Source organism: Rousettus aegyptiacus, unplaced genomic scaffold (assembly GCF_014176215.1).
Source record: "Rousettus aegyptiacus isolate mRouAeg1 unplaced genomic scaffold, mRouAeg1.p scaffold_m13_p_9, whole genome shotgun sequence".
NCBI lineage: Eukaryota > Metazoa > Chordata > Mammalia > Chiroptera > Pteropodidae > Rousettus > Rousettus aegyptiacus.
In genome coordinates this window covers 52,168,303-52,174,134 of record NW_023416312.1, presented here as the reverse complement: position 1 = coordinate 52,174,134, position 5,832 = coordinate 52,168,303, and the positions used below count along the sequence as shown (strand labels likewise).

The 5,832-nt window shown below is 34.0% G+C and overlaps 1 pseudogene; it reads right to left on the bottom strand.

The window, feature by feature from the left end:
* Positions 1-608: 608 nt before the first annotated feature.
* On the bottom strand, positions 609-4,022 carry LOC107511900 (annotated as a pseudogene).
* Positions 4,023-5,832: the final 1,810 nt, after the last annotated feature.

The following is a 5,832-nucleotide window of genomic DNA, read 5'->3' as shown; positions in this document are numbered from 1 at the left end:
AAAAAAATCAAAAAAGAAGTTGGATTACTCTGACTTTGTTTTTATTTTCTTTTTTTCTTTTTTACATCTATCATGTGGAACATTTTTATTCCTAATTACATTTTGCAAGATATTGACAATGTACAAAGAATACTCAGTTCTAGATGGCGACTATTTTGTAATATGCTTTATTTACAAAATTTTACTGATAGTAACTACCTTAAACAAAGTCAGCATTGGTCCGATAAAGGTCAAGATAAACTGTAAAGCTTACAAAAGTTGCCTTAGTACCACTGTTCCCAGGAATATTATTGTTAAAATGAAATATGATTCCAAAGCCCACATGTACTTTCTAGTTATGGTTATAAAGTCATTTTGAAGCACAATGCAATTAAATTGACAGGGGATAATGAAGGACTGAAGCAGTCCTATCAACCTCTATAACAGGTACACATTAGCCTACTGGTTACATCCTTTTAGCTGTACCACCCTTTATTTATAATGAGACCACTCAATCATCCCATGATCCTAAAATATGGTTCCTTTAAAAAAAAATAAAAGGCATTCTCTGACCATTAGACTGGTCAGCAGGATGAATAAAAAGTGACTGTCAGTAGTAAAATGTCCTTTCATTTCTTTGAACTTTTTCCTTTTCCTTTTCCAGACTCCTTACCTTTTTCTGATTTTTAAAAGCTTTGAAGATTTGCCTTTTTCTTGATCATAGCATCAGTTTCCATAGCATCTTGATCTTTCTTATCAGATTGAAAGTCATCTTCATTTAACTCTTCGTTATATTCAAAATTCTGTGCTGGGCCTGTGCTGGGTCTTGATGTCTTTATTTCTTGAAGTGAATATGGAGTAAGGTGGATTTCTTTATCGTAAGCACTTGTAAAAGCTGTTTTCACTTTGGGATCCACCTCTGAGAAGGAATCAGGTTTGCCTCCCCAGCTGCTAATTTCCAAAATATTCTCAAAGTCTTCTTTCATCAAATAATATGTGTCCATAAGAGCAACATCTTGTACTCCTTCTACCCCTTGTGAGATCAAGGGCTATCCAAGTACATCCTTTATATGTGACAGATAATCCATACCGATAGTCTTTTTGCTGGAGTAAGTTCTGAGACTCATATACAATGCCAGGTCCTGAACAATATGATCATCTTTGCCTGTAGATGAATGCTTACCCAATCAGCTTGGGAAAATTGGAAACTGGGTCATGTAACCCCTCATTAACTCTCCAGGAAGAACACTGGCATGAATGGCTTGTGCGGGCAGAAGACTCCAGTTTTGCCTACTCCAGATCTGGTGGTCCACTAGGTCACCATCACATATGCTATCTGCTGCTTTGCTTAAAAACATCAAGTGCTTTTTCATGTCACCTCTTACAGCTACAGGCTTCACCTGTAAGTAGTTCTGGACAAAGAGAGGTGCTATTGAATAATCATGAAAAAAGAGTTCTGATTTGTCTGCAAGTGACATATGAGCAATCTCCTCCCCAGTTTCAAACACTTTCCAGGCAACATCAAATGGAAGCAGCTTGATATCCTTTTTAAGGTTCTATGAGAATCAGTCTTGGCCTGCTCACTTAGTGCCTTACTTCATGCACATGATATACGCAGATTATGTAAAACCTGTCTGATGTCTTGGTTGACTCCCAAAATTATTTCATTCATAGCTAGAGAGGGAATCTTTAAACCCTCTTTAAATGCAATAGACATTATAGCACCCTTAATCTGTTCAGCCAGAGGTCTGTGAAAATAAAGATCAAAGCAATAATGAACCAAAGAGTGAATCTTTGGATGATTTCTAACATTGCACATACAAATAATGAGAATTTTTGTATGTTTTATCAGGTCGATTTTCTGAATTCCTCCTCTGTCCTCATTGCCTGCCATGCCATCTACTTTATCCATGATGAGAGTAAGTTTCATGTTTACTGAAAGGGCTGCTTTAATTGAATAAAAGCCTTTGATGCTGATATTATTAAGAGACTCAGTAACAATCTCCTTCAAATTGTTATTACTCCAAGTATTGCTTGCATTCAGTTCTACAAATCTATATCCCAATTCCTGACAAACCAGAGAAGCTGTGATTGTTTTGCCAACACCTGGATGGCATGAGAGCAATGCTGTTTTAAAACTAGAGCCATTATCTTTGCCAGCAAATTGACCAAACTTTGTGTGTTTCTTATCTTCAGATGGACTCTTGTGCCAGTTTTGGCACCAGTGCTAAGAGTGTGTTGGCACAGCTCTGGTCACCTTGCTGTCCAATTACGGTCTTGAGTGAGGTTGGCTTATATTTACTCACTCAGAGCAAATTTTCCACTTTGTTTTTGCTGCTGTCATTAGCCAAATTCCTAACCCAGCTGTCACCATTTGCCTCCTTGGGCGCCTGCTCCTTGAAGTCCAGGCCTCTCTAAAACACATTTGTTTCCTATTTATTTTATTTGTTTCCAGTCTGCTCTTTTGGGATTCTGATTCCATCTTAGTTGGACTAATTTTTCTTTTTCCTTGGTCATTTTTTTTGTAGTGTTCTTTGCAATTTGGACTTTCCTTTATTCATCTTAGCTTCAATTGCTATTTCATATTTGGACCTCTTGGCTGGCATAGTTCAAATCAGATCCAATAGGCCATCTTCATCAATAATTTTTGCCCTCAAAGCTGTTGCCTTAATCATTCTTGGACTGTCTGCTTTCATGACCCATGACAAGGTAGTTCGTTTTCTTGCTGACATTTCCAGTTACTTTTCCTCCATAACGTTCAATTATAGACTTGGCTTTACATTTTTTAATGGACTCCAACACTCCTGTGATAAAGGCCTTCCAAACAATTTTCAGCTCCCTTTGGTATTTCTTTGGAGCTTTGTGACCCTCTCAATTTAAGTAACTTTGATTAGCTTGATAATTAGTGCATCTCTTTTTAGAATCTTCAGGACTTATAGACTATCTTTTAGCTGGAGAACTTTTGGTCTTAGGAGTTTTTGTCTCTTTCAGTTCAATGGCATTTTCCTTTCTTTTTGAGGACACAGGCTCTGTTTCTTTAGGAGAACTATCATTTTTTATTTGTTTGTTTGTTTGTTTTCCCAAAAGCGCTAGCTTGGAACTAGCTTTAGGGGAAGAAGTTTCTCGTATTTGGTAGGCTGATGACTTGGAATGTTGCTGAGATTCTTTTGAAGTTTCACATTTAGTTTGCTTCTTAAGACTGTAGTTCTTTCTTTGATCCAAAAACTGTTCTGTTTCACTTTATAAGGGTATTTATTTATGTTTTACTGCTTTATGTAAATTGGCTTGGACAGATCAAAATGTTTCTCTCTCTTCTTGGTCCTTTTGAGCCTTTTTGTTCTTAGGTTCTTTATCCATCATGGCTAACATTCTAGCAAACTCTTCATCTTCATGCGATTGTCTCTCCAGCTCTACATCTTCATCAAGCTGCAATTGCTTGGAGATGGCTTCATCATTTAATCTGGAATCACCTGCATTTTGTGAAGGCTCTTTTCTTTTGCTTACCATCATCTTATCTGATTTTGCACATTTCCAGTTCCAAAATAATCAAATACTAGTGTGGGGGTAAGTTTTATTGGTGATAGATGCTTATTCTTGGTCTTAATGTTTTCTTCATTCTTTTTCAAGTTTGATGCTCCAAGGTAACTATTTGCAGATCCTCCATTCTCTTTTGATTTATAGGCCTTCTTACACATGAAGTCATCTTCATCTGTTTCCGAAATGTATGTAATGGGATACTGTTGTAGAACTTTACCAGGTTTAGAAGACAAATGACAACTTTTCTGGTTCCTTTTTGACATTTTTACCTGCAATCTCTCCTCTGATTCTGAATCAGAATCATAAATGATCCTCTTTTTCCTGTTTGGTTGTTTTTATTTAGAGTCATCTTCTTTACAAGAACTATTTACCTTGATTTCCTTTATTCCTTTCTTTGCTTTACAAGTTTCTTCAGCAGACTTTGTTTTCCAATTTTTCTTTATTGTTTCACTTGCAGGTTTCTTTCCACTTGGAATAAGAAATTCCCAATACCAATCGCAGCCCAAGGATTAAGGCATGAGCAGGTAAGCTGGCTGGCTGGGAATCGATTAACAGGGCTCAGGATCCAGTTGTGTCAACAATTTCTCCCATGAAGGAGAAGGAGGTGGAGGCCTGTTTTTTCTATAAACTATAAACACTAGCATTGAAAAGTAGAAAAGATATGAAATCAATGATATAATGCAACACTCTAAGGAACTAGGAAAAGAAGTACGAGCTAAACTCAAACTAGCAAAATGAAAGAAAAAATAAAGATTAGAGTAAAGAAGGATTAAATAAGGAAGAGAAAAATAATAAAATAAACAAAATAAAATATTTTTCTTTGAAAAGAACAAAATTGACATATCTTTTACTTAGATTAAAAAATAAAAAAAGAGAAAAGACTCAAAATACTAGCACCAGAAATTATTATAGGGAATTAATAGAGAACTTAGAGAAATAAAAGGGATTATAAGGGAATACTACAAACAATCGTATGCCAACAAATTAGATAACCTAGAAGATATGGAGAAATTCCTAAAAATACAAAAATGGTCAAACATAACAAATGAAGAAACAGCAAATTAGAACAGATCAATAAAAAAATAAATAGAGAGATTGAATCAGCAATACAAAAGTTTCTAAGAAGAAAAGCTCAGGACTAGAAGTCTCCATTGGTAAATTCTACTAAACATGGGTAAAAATAGCACCTATTCTTCTCTAATTCTCTTCAAAGAAACAGAAGGGGAAGGACTCTTTATAATTCATTTTATGAGAACAATATTATGCTGACATAAAAACTAGACTAAAACATCACAAGAAAACTATAGACTAATAACCCTCATTAATATAGAGGCAAAAATCTCATCTTAAAACTATTAAAATGAACTCAGCACCATTAAAGAGAATCAATGATCCAGTAAGATTTATTGTAGCAATACAAAGATGGTTCAGCATACAAAAAGTTTATAAATTTAATATAATTAACCACATTAATTTAATGAAAGGAAAAATCACATCATCTACTAAATTGATACAGAAAACAATTGACAAAATTCAACATTATATATGTGTGTATATATACATCATATATACATACATATACACCATATATACATACATATACAGCATATATGTATGTATATATGATGTATATACACACATATATACAGCAAACACAAGCAACAAAATAAAAATTAGATAAACTGGGCTTTATTAAAGTTAAATGAGTTGTACATCAAAGAAAATTATCAACGAAGTGAAAGACAATATATGTAATGGTAAAGAAATTTACAAATCATGTATCTGATAATATTCCATAAAGAACGTTTGCAACTCAGCAAAAGACAAAGAAAAAATCCTATCCTTAACAAATTTTTTGTAATGTTTGATTCAAGTTAAATCTAGCATCTTAATAAAATAATTTTTTAAATGACTGAGGGTTATTTGTTTCAGGAATGCAAGATGTGTTAAAAATAAGAAAATTAATCAATATAATGCAACATATTAATAAAGAGAAAAAAAAACATAACAATCTCATCAGATCCAGAAAAAGCATAGGAACAAAAACAACCCCCTATTCATTATGCAGGCTTTCAATAACCTAGAAATAGAAGGAAGTTTCCTCTATCTGATATAAGGCTTCTGAAAAATATTCCTAGCTACCATATTTACTGGCAAAAGATTAAAAGCTCTTCTACTAAGATCAAGAAGAAGACAATGACTTTTATTCTTGAAACTTCTGTTCAAAATTGTGCTGAATTTTCTAGCCAGGGAAATAAGGCAAGTAAATGAAATAAAAGACATCAAATTTGTAAAGGAAAAAGTAAAACTACTTTA